General features: G+C 40.9%; 1 non-coding gene across 1 annotated transcript; it reads right to left on the reverse strand.

Annotated features, from left to right (window-relative positions):
- Positions 1-3,868: 3,868 nt before the first annotated feature.
- trnaa-ugc (transfer RNA alanine (anticodon UGC)) lies at positions 3,869-3,942 on the reverse strand. The gene has a single exon. It is a non-coding gene; the product is annotated as a tRNA-Ala (tRNA).
- Positions 3,943-26,213: the final 22,271 nt, after the last annotated feature.

The raw sequence follows: 26,213 nt of genomic DNA on the forward strand, positions 1-26,213 counted from the left end.
TTTCATTGGCAAGATAAGCAAACTTAGGGATGACATGCCAGCAACAAACGCTGATACTACACATCCAAGTATATCAGACCAAATTATGAAAGACAAGAATTGTACTTTTGAATTCTGTAAAGTCAGTGTGGAAGAGGTGAAAAAATGATTGTTGTCTATCAACAATGTCAAGCCACTGGGGTCTGACAATGGAAAATTACTGAGGATAATAGCAGATAATATTGCCACTCCTATTTGCCACATCTTCAATTTAAGCCTCCTAGAGAGCGTGTGCCCTCAGGCCTGGAGGGAAGCTAAAGTCATTCCACTACCCAAGAATAGTAAAGCCTCCTTTACTGGCTCAAATAGCCGACCAATCAGCCTGTTACCAACCCTTAGTAAACTTCTGAAAAAAAATGTGTTTGACCAGATACAATGCTATTTCACAGTAAACAAATTCACAACAGAATTTCAGCATGCTTACAGGGGAGGACACTCAACAAGCACAGCACTTACACAAATGACTGATGATTGGCTGAGAGAAATTGCCGATAAAATGATTGTAGGGGCTGTCTTGTTAGACTTCAGTGCATATTTTGAAATGATCGAGCATAGTCTGCTGCTGGAAAAACATATGTGTTATGGCTTTACACACCCTGTTATAATGTGGATAAAGAGTTACTTGTCTAACAGAACACAGAGGGTGTTCTTCAATGGAAGCCTCTCAAATATAATCCAGTTAGAATCAGGAATTCCCCAGGGTAGCTGTTTAAGCCCTTGCATTTTTCAATTTTTACTAATGACATGCCACTGATTTTGAGTAAAGCCAGAGTTTCTATGTATGCGGATGACTCACCGCTATACACGTTAGCTACTAAAGCGACTGAAATGACTGCAATACTCAACAAAGATCTGCAGTTAGTTTCAGAGTGGGTGGCAAGGAATAAGTTAGCCCTAAATATTTCTAAAAATAAAAGCATTGTATTTGGAACAAAACACTCATTAAACCCTAAACCGCAATTACATTTTGTGATAAATAATATGGAAATTGAGGAAGTTGAGATGACTAAACTGCTTGGAGTAACCCTAGATTGTAAACTGTCATGGTCAAAACATATTGATGCAGTAATAGCTAAAATGGGGAGAAGTCTGTCTATAATAAAATGATGCTCTGCCTTTTTAACAACACTATCAACAAGGCAGGTCTTACAGGCCCTAGTTTTGTCGCACCTTGACTACTGTTCACTCGTGTGGTCAGGTGCCACAAAAAAGGACTTAGGAAAATTGCAATTGTCTCAGAACAGGGCAGCACGGATGGCCCTTGGATGTACACAAAGAGCTAATATTAATAATATGCATGTCAATCTCTCCTGGTTGAAAGTGGAGGAGAGATTGACTTCATCACGACTTTTATTTATGAGAGGTATTGACATGTTGAATGCACCGAGCTGTCTGTATAAACTACTGGCACATAGCTCGGAAAAACCATGCATACCCCACAAGACATGCCACAAGAGGTCTCTTCACAGTCCCCAAGTCCAGTACAGACTATGGGAGGCGCACAGTACTACATAGAGCCATGACTACATGGAACTCTATTCCACATCAAGTAACTGACGCAAGCAGTAAAATTAGATTTAAAAAACAGATAAAAAAACAGCTTGGAACAGCGGGTCTGTGAAGCGACACAAACATTGGCACGGACACATGCACACACACACACACACACACAGATTTAGTACTGTAGGTATATGTTAGTAGTGGAGTAGGGGCCTGAGGGCACACAGTGTGCTGTGAAATCTGTGAATGTAATGTTTTAAAATTGTATAAACTGCCTTAATTTTGCTGGCCCCCAGGAAGAGTGGGGATCCATAATAAATACAAATACAAAAGTACATTTTCAATTCTTAGCACGACAAGCAAATGTTCCAATTCACACACTTATCAAGAGAACATCCCTGGTCATCCCCTACCTCTGATCTGGCAGACTCACTAAACACAAATGCTTTGTTTGTAAATGATGTCTGAGTATGCCCCTGGCTAGCCGTAAATAAAATAAAAACAAGAAGGTCTTGTTTGCTTATACTTTTAATTTTATACTTACAGTTTTTTCCAACTGCTTACACACAAAATCTTTTCATGTCACACGATTTTTGAAACCTCTCACTCAAAGTGCAAAACTACACACCAAATATCCAAAACCATAAGCTATTTCTCAGCCTTTGACTCAGTTGTCAATTGCATAAAACACTTTTTTCAAAACACTACACACAATTCTCTACCTAAAACACACAAATCTAACAGGAAGTGACTTACTTTCCTTTTCCAAACACAACCAATCAAAATGCTACACTTATTCACCAGGTTACACACACACTCCACACATGTGCAAACACTAATTGCTTAACTGATCACTAACCAATCACTGCTTTACCGTAGTATAGGCCTATAAATAGTTCAAAGGTCAGATTACCTGTTTTGAACAATGGATGCCAACAATGGACAGAGAGCAAGAGGAGTAAGAGGGAGAGGCAGGGGACAACAACGAGGACAAATTCAAAGACGAAGAGTTGGAGGAAGAGAACGAGGGCAAAGAAGAGAAGGAAGGAGAGCCATCTCTGACGAGATTAGGGCAACACTTGTTGATCATGTGATCAACCACGGTTCGACCATGAGAGAGGCTGGATTGAGTCGATTTACAGTGGCGTCCATAATTCGAACCTTCAGAAATGAGAACAGGTATGCAACTATCTAATGACTAGCATTAGCATTACATTAATGTACTGTAAAATACGTATGACTGCATAGTATTGCATAAACATTTGTAACTCTAAGCCATCCATTTACTGCACTGCATTGAATGAATGAGGTTGGTTATCATGCTGTACTACCTTTTTTGCACATTGTTTACAGTTCCTTTGCTGAACACATACTGTGTTTGAATTCTGTACAGAGTGGAAAGGCAAAGACATCATGGAGGACGCTTGTTTACAGATGTACAAGAGACTGCTACTATAAATATGGTTTTGGCCAACAATGCAATTAGGATTCGAGAGATAAGAGAGCATATTTTGAATAATGACACCATATTTAACAACATCAATGCTGTAAGCCTGTCGACCATACAACGCATCCTCCAACGGCACCGAGTAACGATGAAACAACTTTACAAGGTGCCATTTGAGAGAAACAGTCAAGAATATGCGACATGACTTTGTAGAGGTATGTATGCAACACTACTTCCAGTACTTCAGACATACCATATTTACTCATCTGTATATCCTGCTGTCTATTACAGAGAGTATTGGAGCTGGATGCCCATGTAATTCGCCATGAATTTATGTGGATGAGGTTGGCTTCAACCTCACCAAAACCAGGAACCACGGAAGAAATGTAATACGACAGAGGGCAATTACCAATGTCCCTGGACAGCATAGGGGTAATATAACTGTGTGCTGCCATCACTCAAAACAGGGTCCTCTATCACAATGCGTACAACACCGGCCATATGCTCACTTTTCTGGATGTAATTTACACAATGCTTGTCCCTGATCCAGATCAGGAGCCTGCTAGATTTGTGGTTTTATGGGACAATGTTAGTTTTCACCAGGCTGTTCTGGTCCAAAACTGGTTTGCCACCCATCCACAATTTCTAGTTTTGTACATATCCCCATATTCACCTTTTCTAAATCCCATAGAGGAATTCTTCTCAGCCTGGTGCTGGAAAGTGTATGATTGCCAACCCTGTGCCTGCATGCCACTTCTCCAGGCAATGGAGGACACATGTGGGGACATTACATTTTAGTCATTTAGCAGACGCTCTTATCCAGAGCGACTTACAGTAGTGAATGCATACATTTCATAATATATATATTTTTTTCCCCGTACTGGTCCCCGGTGGGAATCGAACCCACAACCCTGGCGTTGCAAACACCATGCTCTACCAACTGAGCCACACGGGACATAGAGGTTGCCTCTGTCCAAGGTTGGATACGCCATGCTAGGAGATACTTCCCTTGATGTTTGGCAAGAGAAAACGTATCTTGTGACGTGGACGAAGTATTGTGGCCAGACCCAGCCTGGAGAAAAGATGACGCTTAGCACTGGTGACTGCCCCCCCTCCCACACCAATTCCTGGACTGCCCCCCCCGGGACCCCACACACACAATTGTGTTCTTTACTGTATTCTAAAGAATATACTTTTGGTTTACATATGTTTATGGTTTTGTTGTATGCTACTGTATACAACAGTAATGTTTGGCCTAATACATTTTCTGATTCTACATTGCATTGGTGTTTACAGTGTACTTGTTACCCCTCTCAGCAGATTACTTTCACTGTAGAACATTGTACTGAAATGTAGATATAAGCCTACGAAGGACCAAAGAGCTTTAGATTTAGAACAGTGTTTACATGGTATATCCAAAAATGTACTATTATGAAAGCAGTGTTTGCCATTTGATGCAAATGCTTCATTCTGACATGTGTTTATGGCATTTTGAATGCAGTGTTACATTTTGAAGGAGATGTGAGGCATTTTGTGTGTGCAGTTTAGGCAATTGTGTGTAGAGTTTTGAATAAAGGAGACAGTTTTGAAAACATGTGTAAGCAGTTGGGGAAAAATTAAGTATATTTTAAATCAAATACTTTTATACTTTTACTCAAGTATTTTACTGGGTGACTCACTTATTTTACTCATTTTCCATTAAGGTATCTTTACTTTTACTCAAGTATGACAATTAGGTACTTTTTCCACCACTGTCTTTGACATGTTTTCATTTGTATCATCTTTCTTTCCTTGCTCTATTTTGTTCTCTTCCCTTAGATTTTTTTCCAGGATGATCACATGTTCCAGCCTGGTCTCATACACTAGATGTAACATAGTAAATGTAAATCCAGTACACTGAAATTAGTATGATACAGTATGTACCTTTAAGGTTACATAAGACAGAAGGTTACTTAAGGCAAAAACAAGGTCAGGGTGGAAGGATGGGCGTATGTGAATGTCTAGCAACCCAAAGGTTGAGTGTTCCGATTTCATGGTCAATTACTTAACCCTAACCCCGGGCCTAGACTAACTAACCTTAGCCACCTAGCTAACATTAGTGTTAGCATTAGCCACAACGAATTGGAATTCATAAGATATCATACGTAATGAAAAGTCATAACATATTTTTTACGAATTGACATTTGCAACATATCATACGAATTGTAATTCATAACATATGTGAAATGGATGATGGACATCCACAAATTAATACATACCATACGAAATATAACATATTATACTAACAGGGGTGTCCTGAATTTACATACAGAACAATACGAAATGCTATGAGATCAGGTTGCAGCAGCATGCAGTCAAAAGAAAATGAAAAAGTAATGAAATTAGTCTGTTTTCAACAAATAACTGTTTTAGACTTTTTTAAGATAACATAAAATGTGTAGTCACTATTGAGTGAATGAACAAAATCATTGCAACTAAAGCTTCCTGTCATCACCATACTGTCCATTAAAATAGTGTGAAGTTGCTGTGAAGTTGCTTATAACAAGTTTTGTAGCGTAACAGTTAGTGTCACTGCCTTTGGAACTGAAGGTCCTGGGTTTGCCTGTCTGAGGACACATTTTGACCACTCACTTTAGTGTATAGTTTTGACACAGTGCTAATTTGCATTGCTTAGGTGGCTCTTAAAATAGCCTTTGGGTTTGTGGAATGGCAGGCAAGCGACAATGGTGGTGTGCACAACTGCTTGAGTCTTGCTAGAACAGAGGAGAGACCAGCTCTCAGACTCTCAAGGAAGAAAGAGGTCGTTGCTCTCATCCGTGAGATGCACGCCATCCGAACAGTACTGCCCAGGGACACAGTGCTTTATGGCAGAGTGGCAGATTGTGGGCATGCACATGTCACTGAGAAATGCAAGCTGACCCATGTGGAACTGACAAACGACTTACACCAATTCAAATGCACGCAGTACACATGGTACCTTGCACACTATCAATACTTAAAATGTATGTTCTGTTCCAAATCTGAGTACTCCCATCTGTTTTCATATTTATACTGGTATTTATAAATGAGGACGTGCTCTTTTACTGGAGTAGGACAGCTGTGTACACCATTACTTAGGACATTTGTAGCTGAAGTTTAATATTCAAGGATTTAGAGCACCTACCCAATTTCAGATGTGTAAAAAAGTTCTGTACTTGTCTAATGACTATATTACAGGTGTTTCTCAACAGTTTGTTATTTGTTGCAGTGCTTGTATCAGGAGTTACCAAAATTGCCATTGACGATCCACAGTGTTATGCAGTCTTTTCTGTTCATTCCCAGTGCTACCACACCAGATTCTAGCTGTTCATCGAGACCATGAATAGTGGAATCAGGTGTGGTAGTACTGGGCTTGAACAGAAAAGCCTTCATAAACCTGTAGCTTATCAAGAGCAATTGTGGCCATCCATGCACTGCATTTACAAAGTTGACTAGATCTGAATGTACATTTGGTTGTAAATTGTAAATTTAGTGATAACTCATTTTTGCTTACAGGTAATGTAGTACCAGGCCTTTCTTCAGTAAACTACTGTCAGGTACATTTTCACTTAAATTGTTAATGGGTACATGTTCATTATTTGTATATTTTCCAGGAACTTGCTTGATTGTTTTGAGAGATCAGGAAAAATATTGGCTGATTATTCCATATTGTCTTAAATGGGTTTCTGTTGTTTTTTTCCCCCACTTTCCTCTGGAAAAGCTGTTAATATTAAATAAATACTAACAACTACATTATCTCTTTTGCCGTTTGTCATTATTGTTTACTTTTAACTTGTATTGCTGTGTTGTGGTGTATTATATTGTTGTATAATAATGTTGCATAATCACCTTCTGGAGTAAAAATCATGGACATTTAAAACAAAAAAGAGAATAGGTAACAGTCTGAAGGTGAAAAAGAAAGGAAGTTCACATGAGCACCACAATGCCTATTCCATCCATGCTTTACCAAGGTTTTCCAGCACACAGCTTTGACCAACTACAGTAGCTATCTTGGTATTGTACTTCTAACTATGCGTAGGCATGTGGCTTAGGATTCAAAACTACTCAAACAGCCTAAATCCATACTCTTCACAGGGATAATGGACTTCACAGTGCATTGCTAATAACATTTTGTACAGTGCATTCGGGCAAGTGTTCAGACCTCTGGACTTTTCCCCACATTTTGTTGTTATAGCCTTCTTCTATAATGGATTAAATTAAAAAATCCTCATCAATCTACACATAATACCCCATAATGGCAAAGTGAAAACAGATTTTAGAAATTTTTGCAAATGTATTCAAAATAAAAAACAGAAATACCTTATTTAAATAAGTATTCAGACCCTTTGCTATGAGACTTGAAATTGAGCTCAAATGCATCCTGTTTCCATTGAGATGTTTCTACAACTTGGAGTCCACCTGTGGTAAATTCACATGATTTAGAAAGGCAGTTGACAATGCATGCAGAGCAAAAAACAAGCCATTAGGTCGAAGGAATTGTACGTAGAGCTCCGAGACAGGATTGTGTCGAGGCAAAGATCTGGGGAAGACTACCAAAACATTTCTGCAGCATTGAAGGTCCCCAAGAAAACAGTGGCCCCCATCATTCTTAAATGGAAGAAGTTTGGAACCACCAAGACTTCCTAAAGCTGGCCGCCCGGCCAAACCTGAGCAATCGGGGGAGAAGGGCCTTGGTCAAGAGGTGACCAAGAACCCGATGGTTACTCTGACAGAGCTCCGGAGTCCCTCTGTTGAGATGGGAGAACCTTCCAGAAGGACAACAATCGCTGCAGCACTCCACCAATCAGGCATTTATGGTAGAGTGGCCAGATGGAAGCCACTCCTCAGTAAAAGGCACATGACAGCCTGCTAGGAATTTGCCAAAAGGCATCTAAAGGACTCTCAGACCATGAGAAACAAGATTCTCTGGTCTGATGAAACCAAGATAGAACGTTACGTCTGGAGAATACTGTACCTGGCACCATCCCTATGGTGAAGCATGGTGGTGGCAGCATCTTGCTGTGGGGATGTTTTTCAGCAGCAGGGACTGGGAGACTAGTCAGGACCGAGGGAAAGCTGAACGGAGCAAAGTACAGAGAGGTCCTTCATAAAAACCCGCTCCAGAGCACTCAGGATCTCAGAGAGGGGTGAAGGTTCACCTTCCAATAGGACAATGACCCTAAGCACACAGCCAAGACAAACACAGGAGTGGCTATGCGACAAGTCTCTGAATGTGCTTGAGTGGCCCAGCCAGAGTCCGGACTTGAACCCGATCGAACATCTCTGGAGAGACCTGAAAATGGCTGAGCAGCGACGCTCCCCATCCAACCTGACAGAGTTTGAGAGGATCTGCAGAGAAGAACGGGGGAAACTCCCCAAATACATGTGTGCCAAGCTTGTAGCGTCATAGACTCAAGGCTGTAATCGCTGCCAAAGGTGCTTCAACAAAGAACTGAATAAAGGATCTGAATACTTATGTAAATGTGATAGTTTTAATATATACATTTTCAAACTTTTCTAAAAAAAAATGTTTTCTCTTTGTCATTATCAGATATTGGTATTGTGTGCATCTTGATGAGGGAAAATAGTCTCAACCATTCTCAACATCAACAGTGAAGAGGCGACTCTAGGCAGAGTTCCTCTGTCCAGTGTCTGTGTTCTTTTGCCCATCTTAATCTTTTCTTTTTATTGGCCAGTCTGAGATATGGCTTTTTCTTTGCAACTCTGCCAAGAAGGCCAGCATCCCGGAGTCGCCTCTTCACTGTTGACGTTGAGACTGGTGTTTTGTGGGTACTATTTAATGAAGCTGCCAGTTGAGGACTTGTGAGGCGTCTGTTTCTCAAACTAGACACTCTAATGTACTTGTCCCCTTGTGTCAGTTGTGCACTGGGGCCTCCCACTCCTCTTTCTATTCTTGTTTGAGCCAATTTGCGCTCTTCTGTGAAGAGACTAGTACATGGCGTTGTTCGAGATCTTCAGTTTCTTGGCAATTTCTCGCATGGAATAGTCTTCATTTCTCAGAACAAGAATAGACTAATGAGTTTCAGAAGAAAGTTATTTGTTTCTGGCTTTTTTGGGTCTATAATCGAACCCACAAATGCTGATGCTCCAGATACTCAACTAGTTTAAAGAAGGCCAGTTTTATTGATTATTTAATCAGGACAACAGTTTTCAGCTGTGCTAACATAATTGCAAAAGGGTTTTCTAATGATCAATTAGCCTTTTAAAATGATAAACTTGGATTAGTTAACACAACGTGCCATTGGAACACAAGAGTGATGGTTGCTGATAATGGCCCTCTGTACGCCGATGTAGATATTCCATAAAACATCTGCCATTTACAGCTACAATAGTCATTTACAACATTAACAATTTCGACACTGTATTTCTGATCAATTTAATGTTATTTTAATGGATAAAAAATTTGCTTTTCTTTCAAAAACAAGGACATTTCTAAGTGACCCCAAACTTCTGAACAGTAGTGTATATTATTCATTCTTTTGTACTTTTTACCCCTTTTCTTCCCAATTTTGTGATATCCAACTGCTTCTTGACACACTGCTTGCTTAACCCGAAAGCCAGACACACCAATGTGTCAGAGGAAACACTGTACAGCTGGTACGATGACCACCGAAATGAGAATAGGTAAGAAATCTACTCTCACTAGAAAATTGCAGTACTGCATATCAATACAGTACTCAATGAGTACAGTAGTACAGTATTGCCTGTGGACTGTTCTGTAGGACTATAAAAATAAAGTATGTTTCAAGCATTTGGGAAATGTATTCCTACTTTGTATTTACAGTATTTTACTATTTGTTTGGCAGAACTGAAAGATTACCAACACAAGGTGGTCGGGAACGTGTTCTGTCTCCTGAACAGGAAACTGAAATCATGAACATGGTCCTAGAAAATAACGCCATAACATTACGGCAAATACAAAGACAAATAATAGAAAACAATGAGATATTTCAAAATATTGATAGGGTAAGCTTATCAACACTGGACCGTGTCTTGCGCAGAAATAATCTCAGGATGAAGCAGGTCTATAGGGTGCCATTTGAACGCAATTCAGAAAGAGTCAAAGAATTGCGATATAACTATGTGCAAGTGAGTCCTGTACAATCCCACAATTGATGCATACTCTCAACATTGTATAAATTATACATATTTCAGTATTGTAATCATAATGATTGTGCTTCACAATAGTGACCACTCCATGTCTATTTCTGATATTGTCATGTGTGTTTCAGAGAGTCCTTGAGCTAGAGGTGGCTGCAGTGGAGCACCAGTTCATCTTCATTGATGAGGTTGGATTCAACCTCACAAAAAGACCAAAGAGGGGAAGGAATATCATCGGCCAGCGTGCCATTGTTCAAGTCCCTGGCCAGCGCAGAGGGAACATCACAATGTGTGCAGCGATTACCCACCACGGCGTCATCCATCACCATGCTACCCTTGGCCCCTACAACACCGCCCATCTGATCACATTCCTGGACACCCTAAACAACACACTCATTCCACCAGATCAGGTAGATGGCCCAGAGCAGCTCAGGTACGTTGTCATTTGGGACAAGGTAAGTTTCCACAGGGCTGCTCTGGTTCGTAACTGGTTCACTGCCCACCCACGCTTTTTAGTTGTTTATCTCCCTCCATATTCTCCATTCCTCAATCCTATTGAGGAATTCTTTTCTGCCTGGAGATGGAAAGTGTATGACCGAAATCCACAAACACGTATACCTCTTCTCCAAGCTATGGAAGACGCATGTGGAGATATAGCAGCTGATGCTTTTCATGGCTGGAATCGCCATGCTAGGCGATATTTCCCCCGCTGCTTGGCCAGGGAAAACATTGCTTGTGATGTGGCCAGACCGCAACAGAAGAGAGGATGCAGCATAGTTTTATTTTATTTAAATTTTTTTACTGTAACTGTATACATTAAATTCTTCTGTTTTGTATGTAGACCACTGTATGTGCAACTTTGTGTTGGTTGGGAATGGGATGTATACTGTGTACATTGTTTTTGTGGGAAAAATAAAATATATTTGTTACCGTGTATTTGTGTGTTCTGAGTATAAAAACAATATTCTCAAATATTTTACAACACACTTATGTATGTACTGTCTGTAGTACTGTCTGTAGCAACACTGAACCAAAAAAGGCCTAAGTCATTATGATGAATGGAGAAGAAGAGTTTTCCATTCATCATAGTGTTTTACATTGAGCACATCAGTGTTCAACTGATTCTTATAAATGTCTATTCATATGATGGTTTGTGTGTCATTTGAAAACAAAATATCATTTTGATAAGAAATAACATTTTTTTGAATGTAAAGTTTCATTTTGCTGGAGAATTGAGGGGTTTTGCCCATTGTGTGTGTGTTTTTTGATTTGTGTGTAGAGTTCTGAAAATATGAGGCATGCTTTCAGAAAATGTGTGTAAACAATCGAAAAAAACTGTAATATGGGCTATTTTTAGCACTTTTCTGGGTTGCTTGATTGTTTTTAATGCTTTACTGGGAAGCTTATCAGAGGTAGACTTACTCATGTTATTTACATTGGAGCTGATGAGGGTGAGCTGCATAAAGTGGTCTTCCTGCTATTGCACACCGCCTCAGTGCTAACAGTGTAACTCTGGTTTATAGGCTCATGATTACTGCCTACAATAGCTGGAGGATAAACATATGTATTCGGTGCAATTAGGGGGTACATAAATTAAATGGCTTACATTGTGTTTGCCAATGCCCCTAAGATCATGTACATTTGATGCAGCATTATGACGACTCATTGTCACAATGGTAGGGTTAATAACTGAGCTGGTCTTGGATCATTTACCAGTCATTGTTTCAATGCAGCCTTGAAATGCGTGGACAGAGTCCAGGAGCCAAGATGATTTGGATGGACTCTGTCATTCCTGTAGAGTATCTTGTCAGGGCAGGTGTATGCAGTTGTCACGACTCCCACCGAAGGTGGTGCCCCCTCCTGCTCGGGTGGCGCTCGGCGGTCGTCGTCACCGGCCTACTAGCTGCCACTGATTCCTTTTTTGTTTCCCCCTTTCTGTTATTGTTTGCACCTGTCCGTAGTTGGGTTGATTAGCGGGGCTATATGAGCTAGCTGGCCTGCCTGCTCTTTGTGCGGGATTGTTTCCTCTGTGTGTTGCTTGGGTAAGCGCTGTTTGTATTTTGCGCTAGTGCATCGTGTTGCGCTCACTGTATTTTGTCCACTGTATTTTGTTTCATTTTGTGTGCGCTAAGTTCGCATGTTGGGTTGGCAGGGGTTTTGCTTTTCGAGCATTAAAAGCTATAACCCTTCTCGCTGCTTCCTGCGTCTGTTTCCTCCTCCACTACGCCCGAGCCTTACAGCAGTAAAAAGTACATTATTTTCTATAGGAATGTAGTGGAGTAAAAGTTGTCAAAAATATCAATGGTAAAGTACAGATACCCCAAAAAACTACTTAATTAAGTAAAACTACTTTAAAGTACTACTTGAGTACTTTACACCACTGTTTACAATGTACTCTGCTGTTGTGAATTGATGAAAAATGTTACTTTATGTGATCGTCATGATTACTTGTCACTTGGGTGTAACGGTTGATGTACTGTATGTTTGCACATGTTTATATTGATATATGTTTGAAAATGTTGATTTACTGTATGTTTGCATATGTTCTTACGTTGGCAGCACGTTGAAAGTAATTTTGCACTAGCTGTTTTCTATAAAGAAAAACATACACTACCGTTCAAAAGTTTGGGGTCACTTCAAAATGTCCTTGTTTTTTAAAGAAAAAAAAAAATGTGTCCATTAAAATAACATTAAATTGATGAGAAATACAGTGTCGACATTGTTAATGTTGTAAATGACTATTGTAGCTGGAAACAGCAGATTGTTTATGGAATATATACATAGGTGTACAGAGGCCCATTATCAGCAACCATCAATCAAGTGTTCCAATGGCACGTTGTGTTAGCTAATCCAAGTTTATTATTTTAAAAGGCTAATTGATCATTAGAAAACCATTTTGCAATTATGTTAACACAGCTGAAAACTGTTGTCCTGATTAAATAATCAATAAAACTGGCCTTTTTTAGACTAGTTGAGTATCTGGAGCATCAGCATTTGTGGGTTCAATTACAGGCTCAAAATGGTAGAAACAAGGGCCTTTCTTCTGAAACTCGTCAGTCTGTTCTTGTTCTGAGAAATGAAGGCTATTCCATGCGAGAAATTGCCAAGAAACTGAAGATCTCGAACAACGCTGTGTACTACTCTCTTCCCAGAACAGAGCAAACTGGCTCTAACCAGAAAAGAAAGAGGAGTGGGAGGCCCCGGTGCACAACTGAGCAAGAGGACAAGTACATCAGAGTGTCTAGTTTAAGAAACAGACGCCTCACAAGTCCTCAACTGGCAGCTTCATTAAATAGTACCCACAAAACACCAGTCTCAACGTCAACAGTGAAGAGGCGATGTTGGCCTTCTAGGCAGAGTTGCAAAGAAAAAGCCATATCTCAGACTGTCCAATAAAAATAAAATATTTAGATGGGAAAAAGAACACAGACACTGGACAGAGGAACTCTGCCTAGAAGGCCAGCATCGCGGAGTCGACTCTTCACTGTTGACGTTGAGACTGGTGTTTTGCTGGTACTAGTTAATGAAGCTGCCAGTATTTTGTTTGGCCTATGCCACCGAGAGTAATGGGCGTGTGGAAAGAAATGGGCATATCTCATGGGGGTGTCCTGATTTTGTTATGGGATTTCCCTGCCCGCCCGGAACCCCAGTAACTCAATCCGCATTTATGAATTTTAAAACAACAGGTGCAAACTCTGTACATGTTCAAATGTTTAGTAAATCAAACACCTCTAACTTTATCCCTTGTAATAAAGTGTGAGATTTGTGAAACAGAAACAGTGGGTTATCCTCACCCTGTCAGCTGCACTTTCAGAAACACTCCAACTACTGAGAAAAATGGTTTCTGGTTACCATGGCACCATATTCTCTCATAACTGTGATGATGGAACATCTGAATATGTCCTGAATGGATGGTTTGATATGGCTCAGTTGAACAGAACATTTGTTTAAAGAGTAGTTAGCCCGGCTTCAGGTGAAATAACACATAGATGGTATCACAGTTAGATGCAGGACATTATGTTTGTTATTGTAGATCGCCAGCTCTTTGAACTGCCTGATTTATGCACATGAGATTATATGATCTAGTGAGCCATGTTCTCCTCAGGGTTGACTTATGATGAGGCATCACAGCATGTCACCCTGCTGGACCCTCAGAGATCACCTACACCTCCCAACACTGAGGTCAGCTTCAAATGTTTTGTTTTCTCCTGAGACTTCATTCCTACAGAGAAAGAGAGAGAATAGACAGAGGTGGGAAGGAAGAGTTGAGCTGCTACAGGAGGACTTTGGGTTATCCATTTCAGTGTTTGGATCCAATTTAAAAAAGCAAACATTAACTGGCAACCCACGTCCATCTACCACCTTAGCCAGGGTTATACTTAGAAAATTGCACACTTCCCTGCCAAACCCCTCTGACACTGCCCTTTTCAAAGTATCAGGGAAAGATGTGACGGTGAGGCAAAAGGAGAGGGCTCCCATCACACTTTGATCAAACACAAGACCGACATGATAGGTACTCTGCTGTCTTATTTACTTTACCCTGTTGTTTACAGTGCAGTAGAGAGAGATGGCCTCTTTGCCAAACCAGTGATGCAATGTCGGCTCATTCAATCTTTAAATTGTGGTTTGTAAAATGAGCAAACAGGCCTTGTGAAACCAATGATGTATATAAACCCTGGGATGGTTATGCTATCTTTTGGCCATTGAGAGGCTTTGAAGCTGCCAGTCGGCCATATTGGCACTCCAGTCCTCCATAGGAATGAATGGAATTCTACAGTATTTCAATGAAATGTTTCAAGGACAAAATTACATGTATTTTTGTTGTTGTAGTGGGGACAGTAACATTAGTCATCTCTAAAAATGATACTTCAAGGAAAATGTTTTTATATATTTATTTATTTTCATGTTTGGCTCACATAACATAATTTAAAAGTATGCAATAAAGTGTCTAATATAATAAAATGTGGGAAAAATGAATATAGACATTAAGAAATGCATTTCTATAGCTTCCCCAAAAAATGTACAATGGTGGGGGAGCGCCAAGATGGAGGCACGGTGGCTTCAACAGCCACGTGCTGTCATCTAGTGTGTATATATAAATATGTAACGCCCTGGCCATAGAGAGGGGTTTTTGTTCTTTATTTTGGTTAGGCCAGGGTGTTACATTGGGTGGGCGTTCTATGTGCATTTTTCTATGTTGGTTTGTTTAATTGATTTTGGCCGTGTGGCTTCCAATCAGGCACAGCTGTAGAGTGTTGTTGCTGATTGGGAGTCACACATAAGTGCCTGTTTTTCCGTTGGGGTTTTGTGGGTAATTGTATCTGTTGTGTGGTTTGCACCTGACAGGACTGTTTGGCTGTCGGTTTTCTTGTTTTGTATAGTGTTCTTTCTGTTATTAAATTCAATGATGAACACTAACTCCGCTGCGCCTTGGTCTACTCTCTCTCCTGACAGCCGTTACAAAATACTGTAATTTCTGGACTAATTTCTGCAACTTTTTCCCCACGCTTTGAACCTCGCGGCTTAAACAATGACGCGGCTAATATATGGATTTTTCCCGCTTTCAAAAAACACATTCTGTGACGTGCTCAGTTTTTTGGCGGCGTGAAGCTTTCATTAGACCAATGAAATTGCCGAATGGGTTAAGGTCAAACAACTTTTCTGTTTACTGTTTCGATTAAATCGAGCGCTCTCAAACTTCCCATCATTCTGATTACGGTAGTCATTTTGTCACCCTCATCATGGCAAAGACACGGAGAAATGCATATGATGCAGCTTTCAAATTGAAGGCGATTGATCTGGCTGTTGGAAAAGGAAATAGAGCTGCTGCGCGGGAGCTTGGTCTTAATGAGTCGATGATAAGACGTTGGAAACAGCAGCGTGAGGAATTGACTCAGTGCAAAAAGACAACTAAAGCTTACTGCTAATTTTTTTAAATTTTTTGTTACAAGCCGTGTTTCGTTAAAGCCTATTTATTTTTGTTTCAAGCCGTGTTTCGTTAAAGCCTGTGTAAAGTTAATTTGTTTCAATGTACCGGTAGGCACCTGCGGCTTATAGACATGTGCGGCTTATTTATGTTCAAAATAATACTTTTTTTTAAATTCAGTGGGTGCGGCTTATATTCAGGTGCGCTCAATAGTCCGGAAATTACGGTAATTGCGTGAAACTCTCCAGGCAATGCTATTATCTTCTTGCCCGAGATGAGTAAATGTTTGACTAATTGTGTGTCGCTCACACACACACTGACACCCATGCATTCATGCTACACACACACACATCACGACTGCTGCTACCAGACTCTTATTTACTATTGCAAATACTGCACAATTTAAGCACTTGTCCCCCAATTCCCCCTTCCCTGATACACGTGTAAATATTCTACTATAAATTGTACCTTCCTGTATTATACTTATGCTAAAATGTTTAATCTATTCTACTGAGCCATATCTTGTATTATTTTGTATTGTTGTTGCATTGTTGAGGAGAAACCTGGAAGTAAGCATTTATTTGGACTGTGTATACCATGTGTATCCTGTACATGCAACAACTTTTTTTTTTACTTACGTGTGAAATGGTTCTCTTTCTTTCTTGTTCTATGCCTTTGATTCTCTACTTTCTCTCTTGTTGCAGTTCACTATTTACAACAGACATGATGAAACAAGAGCCAAATGCACAATGGCCACTTACGCAAAGGATCAGATAAGTGTCAACAACAAACAAACAATCCAGCTGAATCTGATACCATACTATCTCGAACCCTTATCCACAGAAGCAAGAAATGGTTCATACTGTATGTAGTCCCTGCTGGCCACATAGGCTTGATACATTAGACAAGAGCACTATTGAGACCAGTAATCATTCATGAAGCCCGGGCTTGCACTAAATCTGTAAAGATGTTGGGTTTGCTCTTGACCTGACTTGATATAGTTTGTAGACTTAGAATGTGAACTGAGAGAGGGAAATCAAACACACAGGGAAATCAATCAGATTGTTACAGAAATTTAAACCTATTTGACATATTGGGAAAACAAAATCAAAGATAAACTCAATTGATAAAATTTGATCATATTACTCCAGTGCTAGCCTCCCTACACTGGCTTCCTGTTAAGGCAAGGGCTGATTTCAAGGTTTTACTGCTAACCTACAAAGCATTACATGGGCTTGCTCCTACCTATCTTTCCGATTTGGTCCTGCCGTACATACCTACACGTACGCTACGGTCACAAGACGCAGGCCTCCTAATTGTCCCTAGAATTTCTAAGCAAACGGCTGGAGGTAGGGCTTTCTCCTATAGAGCTCCATTTTTATGGAATGGTCTGCCTACCAATGTGAGAGACGCAGACTCAGTCTCAACTTTTAAGTCTTTACTGAAGACTTATCTCTTCAGTAGGTCCTATGATTAAGTATAGTCTGGCCCAGGAGTGTGAAGGTGAACGGAAAGGCTGGAGCAACGAACCGCCCTTGCTGTCTCTGCCTTGCCGGTTCCCCTCTTTCCACTGGGATTCTCTGCCTCTAACCCTTTTACAGGGGCTGAGTCACTGGCCTACTGGTGTTCTTCAGTGCCGTCCATGGTATGGGGTGCGTCACATGAGTGGGCTGAGTCATTGACGTGGTCTTCCTGTCTGGGTTGGTGCCCCCGCCTTGGGTTGTGCCATGGCGGAGATCGTTGTGGGCTATACTCGGCCTTGTCTTAGGACGGTAAGTTGGTGGTTGGAGACATCCCTCTAGTGGTGTGGGGGCTGTGCTTTGGCAAAGTGGGTGGGGTTATATCCTGCCTGTTTGGCCCTGTCCGGGGGTATCATCGGATGGGGCCACAGTGTCTTCTGATCCCTCCTGTCTCAGCCTCCAGTATTTATGCTGCAGTAGTTTATGTGTCGGGGGGCTAGGGTCAGTCTGTTACATCTGGAGTATTTCTCTTGTCTTATCCGGTGTCCTGTGTGTATTTAAATATGCTCTCTCTAATTCTCTCTTTCTCTCTTTCTGTCTTTCTCTCGGAGGACCTGAGCCCTAGGACCATGCCTCAGGACTACCTGGTATGATGACTCCTTGCTGTCCCCAGTCCACCTGACCGTGCTGCTGCTCCAGTTTCAACTGTTCTGCCTGCAGCTATGGAACCCTGACCTGTTCACCGGACGTGCTTGTTGCACCCTCGACAACTACTATGATTATTATTATTTGACCATGCTGGTCATTTATGAACATTTTAACATTTTAACATTTTGACCATGTTCTGTTATAATATCCACCCTGCACAGCCAGAAGAGGACTGGCCACCCCTCATAGCCTGGTTCCTCTCTAGGTTTCTTCCTAGGTTTTTGGCCTTTCTAGGGAGTTTTTCCTAGGGAGTTTTTCCTAGCCACCGTGCTTCTTTCACATGCTTTGCTTGCTGTTTGGGGTTTTAGGCTGGGTTTCTGTACAGCACTTTGAGAATATCAGCTGATGTACGAAGGGCTATATAAAAATACATTTGATTTGATTTGATTTGAATTGCCATTTGGCCTTAAATAGACATTACCAATTGGCAGAATATCTCTACTCTGTCAAAGATACAAAACAGAGACAGAACCTGACCAAATGCAGGCTCAGTTAACACCAATTGGCTACAGAAAAAGGGAGACGAAAAGACTTGGCTACCCAAAGAGGAACGTGCATGTGGTCACTGCATGACCCGTACGGACTCGGGAGAGGTGAAGGTCAAGAGTCGTGCGTCCTCCGAAACACAACTCAACCAAGCCACACTGCTTCTTGACATAATGCCCACTTAACCCGGAAGCCAACCACACTAATGTTTAGGAGGAAACACCGTACATCTGGCAACTGTGTGAGCGTGCACTGCGCCCGGCCTGCCACAGGAGTCGCTAGTGCACGATGGGACAAGGACATCTGGGCCAATTGTGCACCGCCCCATGGGTCTCCTGGTCGCGGCCGGCTGAGACAGAGCCTGGACTCGAACCCAGAATCTGTAGTGGCACAGCTAGCACTGCGATGCAGTGTCTTAGACCACTGTGCCACTCATGAGGCCTCATTGCCATGTCTAAGGACATTGTTAGTCACTGGAAGTTTACTGACGTGATTAATGTACAGTAAGTGTTTGTCTAAGTACGTTCAATAGATATACAACTCTTCACTACAAATAAATGTATACCTTAGATCTGAAGTTTTCTGACAATAAGCCATTCATCCTGCACAGGTTAAAACTGTCTTTCTATGTCGTCTGCTTATGGTCCATTGTGGAATTGGTTTGCCCTTGTCTGATTGTCTTATTGTGAGGCTGAGGGATTTGTAAGGGACAGCCCTGGGATTCCGAGTGGTCGGCAGTGGGGGCAGATCAGGACAGCTCTGTTCCGGTTAATCAAATGGATGAGAGGGGACAGTACCAATACACACTTAGCATAGGCTACATGTCCTGCATCCTGTGACTGTGGTTGGAAATCTAGACTAGCAAAGGGTTTAGTAGTAGGCGCCCCCACCCCCCTCCAAAAAAAGATTTAAAAAATAAGAGTAACACATCAGTGTTTTAGTTGAAACGGGATAGTCTGTATTAAGGATGTCCCAGGTAAACGGCATCATTCCTTAAATTGACCTCCTCAGTTTTGATACATTTTACATGTTAATATGTTTCATCTAAAAAGTTATATTCCTGATGCACAGGAGATAGTGAAGACCAATAAGTTATGAAGACTGTGGACGTCCAGAGTAAAGATTCAAATTGACAGAAACATATAGTAATTGATTTCCTGTCACATGTTGCTACTTCCATGTGGTTGACCTGGATGATGGAAGATGTCATGTGTGTTTGGGTAGTATGGACATGCGTAGTCGCATACCATCGGGTGCTGTTCCTATAAGAGGATTTTCATGACGGGGTACCTAGTAAGGCTCTGGTGGTAAGCCCTCGTCCATCAAGGTCATTTGTATCCTTAGTCCACTTTAGAGCCGTGCTCATCCGGTAGTCTGCGTCACATTTTTAGAAAAACATGTTCCTCTTCTAATTTATGTGGATATAGTGACAAAATGATGCTATTATAACCCTCTAAATTGACAAAACTGTCTGGTTTCTACTATCACACATGACATAGGTACCATCAGCTGGTACGTCTTCATACTGATGCAGCAGAAGCCCCAAAGTAGTACCGTATGGGGAGGTGGACAATCATTCCTGTCATGATGACAAGAGCATGCTATGTATGGAAGCTGAGAGCAGATCTGTAATGCTCTAGCACTCTCTGGTGGAAGTAACTGTCCAACAGTTTAGGCTGTAAGATTGAGTAAAGCAAAACATGAAAACTGCTAGATATTATTTTCAAACAAGCTACTTACTACAAATAACGCCAGCCTCATTATGGAGAGAAGTATACATACATAATGCCCAGGGCCTGGTTCCATAAAACAACTTAAGTACATTTTCCCCTTATCATTTTCCGTCAAGTTTCCTTAACTTTAAGTCAGTTACACAAAATATTTTAAGGCGGATTTCTCACTTAAATTAGGTGAAAAAGTTAAGGGTGTCTATGAGGTCCCTTATGTGCTTCATTCAGTATGGATATCAATGTAAACAGCATTTGTGGAGGTGAATGTTGCTTTCCTCTGTTCTTTTTGCAAAAGCAAAACATCAACCAGCTAGCTAACTGTTACTTCAGCTAAACAATAGATGGTGCACAATCAATATATACATAATTGTGCACAATCCATGGCTACAAAACTAGCTAGCTACCTTCTCTGTAAGTTAGCTTGACATGCTATAATAAAAAACAACTAACTAAAATAAGCGTTTTATTATCTTCGGAATCGATTTGTTTCTCCTGTCTTGAATGTAGAAGAAATAATTTGCAATCTCCCAAAATAAATGCAATCTCTTTGATGAGCTGTTCAGTCAGTGAATCAGGTCTCCATGGTAACTAGAGACTCTTTCTACCTGTATACATGCCTTCAAACTACCATAAAACCCCTTAAGTATACCCTTACTTAAAACATTTGTGGGGCTCTTTGCAACACCCTTAAACAATTCCCTTATGTAAGGGGAAATTATTTCTTAAGATAAATCCATAAGGGAAACACAAGATGTTTTCTGTCTGAGTTCTGTTCTCTCCCATTGCTAACGTTTGCTTCAAAGCTGATATAATATTTACATTGTCTACGGCAATGCTTGCCAAATAAAGGAGCAATGGCACTTATGTGTGCACACATTTCCTTGAGAGGGAATAGGGATGATGAATAATGGATTCAATCACTTTCACACCTCACTTCAAACATGAAGCTTTGGGTTTACAGTATTTATGCCATTGTACTGGTTAAATATGCCTGCAGAAACCAATGTTAATTATCCATGATGAATGGCATGCATCCATTGCACTGGTCTCATGGTATGATTATTTTTATTTATTATAGAAACAGGTGAACAGTAGGCCTATTTTAATAAATAATAATTTAATTTAGAAAGAGCTTTTCTCACACCCAAGGCGCCCCAAAAATATATATAATAATAAAAACAATCCAAAACACAGAACATAGAACACAGACGACAATTAAAGCTATATACAGGTATCGTCAGGACAGGAGAACAGAATTGGCAGAGGTCCTTGAAAGCTTTTCTGAATAGCACGGTCTTGAGCTGTGCCTTCAACAAGGACAGAGACTCTGCAGCCCTAATTGTGTCTGGAAGTGTGTTCCACAGCGGCGAAGCAGCGCAACCGAAAGCCCTGTCACCCATAGTTTTTAGTCTGCTGCGGGGCTACTGAAGGGAGACAGACCTAGAGGAGCAAAGGGTGCGTGTGGGGCAGGGGGGTAGACAGAGGTCAGACAGGTACACTGCCCTACCAAGCAAAAAGGCAATAACTGCTCATAGCGGGGAACTGAGATTTTTTTTTATTTACCTTGGTTTCACAGTACCTTTATGCAGTTACTGCTAACATGACCCCCCATTTTCTCCAAAACACAATACAATAGAGGCAGGATACTTGTCTACATGATTAAGCATGTATCTAATGTTGCAAAAATGACAAACTCATTTTCGACCAAATGAGCAGTTTCTGCCTTTTTGTTGGGTCCAGAGTTGTAGTCGATGCGTGAGCATATGGGGAGCCAGTGGAGGTTGAACTGCACTGGAGTGATGTGTTCGCGGGGGGAGGTCTGGATGAGAACACGTGCAGCAAAGTTACGGACATATTGTAGCCTGTTTAGCCACTTGGCAGATGCGCCAACAAAAAGGGAGTTAGAATGGTCTGGACGGGATGAAATAAAGGTGTGGATCAGTCGGACAGCTGCAGATTGTGAATGCATAGGTTGTAACCTGACAATGTTCCGTAGAAAACGTGACGTTGGTCACACTCTTGACGTGGGCATCAAATGCGAGCTGACTGTCAAATATCACACCCAGGTTGCGAACCTCACTGGAGGGGAGAACCTTGACACCATCAATATTGAGGTTGTAGCTGCTGACGTTGTTTATGATGATGCGAGTGCCAATCAGGACGACCTCTGTCTTTTTGCAGTCTAACTACAGGAAACACAACTGCATCCAGGCTTTGATGTCCTGCAGGCAGGTGACCAGGAATGCAGTGACATTGGCAGTGTCAGTGTTTGTGGAGACATACACCTGAGTGTCATCAGCATAAAAGTGAAAGCCCAGTCTGTGTTTCCTCAAGATGTTACTCAGTGGCAGCATGTAGATACAAAACAGTAGTGGCCCCAGGACCGAGCCTTAAGTGATCCCCTGTTGGTCCACAAGTGTGTCTGACCTACTAGGACCGATGGCTACAAACTGGTAGCGATCAGTGAAATAGGACCTGAAACTGTCCTGGACAGGGTCTGACAGGCCCAGGAGCTTCTCCATGCGATGCAGCAGGATTTGTATTTGTATTGATTAAGGATCCCCAAGGCAGCAGCTACTCTTCCTGGGGTTCAGCAACATAAGACAGTTACATACAGTTTAAAATACTACATGACATTATATTTCAAAGAACCTTACCCAACACATAGTGTGTTCCCTAAAGGTCACCACTCCACCACCACATATTAATAATACAACATCCATGTGTACGTGTGTGTAGAGTGCGTGTCTTATCATGTGTATTTGTGTCTGTGCCTGAGTGTGTCTCTTCACAGACCCTGCTGTTCCATAAGGTGTATTTTTATCTGTTTTTTAAATCTGATTCTACTGCTTGCATCAGTTACCTGATGTGGAATAGAGTTCTATGTAGTCATGGCTCTATGTAGTACTGTGTGCCTTCCATAGTCTGTTCTGGACTTTGGGACTGTGAAGAGACCTTTGTGGTATGTCTTGTGGTGTGTGCATGGGTGTCCAAGCTGTGTGCTAGTAGTTTAAACAGACACCTTGGTGTATTTCGCATTTCAACACTTCTTACAAAAGCAAGTACTGATGAAGTCAATCTCTCCTTTATTTTGAGCCATGAGAGATGTACATGCATGTTATTAATGTTAGCTCTCTGTGAACATTTAATGGCCAGCCGTGCTGCCCTGTTCTGAGCCAATTGCAATTTTCTGAGGTCCCTCTTTGTGGCACCTGACCACACGACTGAACAGTAGTCCAGGTGCGACAAAACTAAAGCCTGTAGGACCTGCCTTGTTGATAGTGTTGTTAAAAAGGCAGAGCAATGCTTTGTTATAGACAGACTTCTCCCCATCTTAGCTACTGTTGTATCAACATGTTTTGAACACAAGGTTTACAATCCAGGGTTACTCCAAACAGTTTAGTCATCGCAACTTCCTCAATTTCCACATTATTTATTACAAGATTTAGTTGAGGTTTAGGGTTTAGTTAATGATTTGTCTTAAATTCAATGCTTTAGTTTTTGAAATATTTAGGACTAACTTATTCCTTGTCACCCATTCTGAAACTAACTCCAGCTCTTTGTTGAGTGTTGCAGTGATTTCACTCGCTGCAGTGCTGACGTGTATAGTGATGAGTCATCCGCATACATAGACACACTGACTTTACTCAAGGCCAGTGGCATGTCATTAGTAAAAATGTAAAAAAGTAAGGGGCCTAGACAGCTGCCCTGGGGAATTCCTGATTCTACCTGGATTATATTGGAGAGACTTCCATTAAAGAACACCCTCTGTGTTCTGTTAGACAGGTAACTTTTTATCCCCAATATAGCAGGGGGTGTAAAGCCATTACACATATGTTTTTCCATCAGCAGACTATGATCGATAATGTCAAAAGCCGCACTGAAGTCTAACAAGACAGCTCCCACAATCTTTTTATCATCAATTTCTCTTAGCCAATCATCAGTCATTTGTGTAAGTGCTGAGCTTGTTGAATGTCCTTCCCTGTAAGCCTGCTGAAAGTCTGTCAATTTGTTTACAGTAAAATACCATTGTATCGTCCACTATTATCCTCAGTAATTTTCCATCGAAGATGTCAGACCCTGGTGGCCTGTCATTGTTGATAAACAACAATAATATATTCACTTCTTCCACACTCACTTTACGGAATTCAAAATTGCATTGCTTGTCTTTCAGAATTTGATCAGTAACATTTGCATGTGTTGTGTCAGAGTTTGTTGCTGGCATGTCATGCCTAAATTAGCTAATCTTGCCAATGAAAAAATCATTAAAGTAATTGGCAATATCCATGGGTTTTGTGATGAATGAGCCATCTGATTCAATGAATGATGGAGCTGAGTTTGCCTTTTTGCGGCAAATTTCATTTAAGGAACTCCAAAGACTTTTTCATTCTCATATATCTTTGTTTCATAGTATAGTTTGTTCTTGTTTTTATTAAATTTAGTCACATGATTTCTCAATTTGCAGTATGTTTGCCAATCAGTTGTGCAGCCAGACTTCTTTGCCATTCCTTTTGCCTCATCCCTCTCAACCATACAATTGTTCAATTCCTCATAAATCCACAGGGATTTAAGTTTTTATAGTCATTTCCTAATGGGTGCATGGTTATTAGTAACTGGAATAAGCAATTTCAGTAAATGTGTCAAGTGCAGCGTGTGGTTGCGCCTCATTACACACCACAGACAAATACTCTTTACATCAACAACATAGGAATTACTAGAAAACGTATATACTATATTAGGCCCAGCCTTTGGAACTTTGGTTTTCCTAGATATGGCTACTATATTGTGATCACTACATCCGATGGATTTGGATACTGCTTTAAATCAAATATCTGCAGAATTAGTAAAGATGTGATCAATACATGTTGATGATTTAATTCATGTGCTGTTTGTAACTACCCAGGTAGGTTGACTGATAACCTGAACCAGGTTGCAGGCACTAGTTACAGTTTGAAGCTTTTTCTTGAATCACCCAGAAAATATATCTCTGTTGATATCACATACATTATCAAGCATTTCACACGATCTCCAGATACTGACTGTTAGCAGTTGGTAGTCTATAGCAGTTTCCCACCAGCATGGGCTTTAGGTGAGGCAGATGAGCCTTTTGCCATATTACTTAAACAGTATTTAACATTAGATAATCTCTAAGCTTTACAGGAATGTGGTTCTGAATATAAACGGCAACACCCCCACCGTTGACATTTCTGTCTCTTCAGTATATGTTATAACCATGTATTTCTACCACTGTATCATCAAATGTATTGAGTTTCAGAGATTGTCAGAATATGAATGTCATCTGTTACTAGGAAATTATTGATTTCATGAACCTTGTTTCTTAAGCTGCATATGTTAACGTGGGCTAATTTAGCATTTTTCTGGGATGCTTGATTGCTTTCATTGCTTTACTGGGAAGCTTAGCAGAAGTAGACATGCTCATGTTATTTATGTTAAGTGCAGGGTAAGCTGCACACAGTGGACTTCCTACTAGGGCACACTAGGGCACACCGCCTGAGTGCTAACAGTATAACTCTGGTTCATAGGCACATTATTAGTACAATTAGCTGTAAGATCAGCAGGCATTCAGGGCAGTTAGAGGGACATAAATTAGGTTACTTACATTGTGTCTTCCAATGCCCCTGGGATAATATACATTTGCTGAAGCATTATGACAACTCAGCAACACAATGGTAGGGATTAACTGAGCTGTGCTTGGGTCATTGATAAGTCATTGTCCCAACGCAGCCTTATACTGCTGTGAAAGGATCTAGGAACCC

The sequence above is a fragment of the Salmo salar genome, chromosome ssa13, assembly GCF_905237065.1.
Source record: "Salmo salar chromosome ssa13, Ssal_v3.1, whole genome shotgun sequence".
NCBI classification, from domain to species: Eukaryota; Metazoa; Chordata; class Actinopteri; order Salmoniformes; family Salmonidae; genus Salmo; species Salmo salar.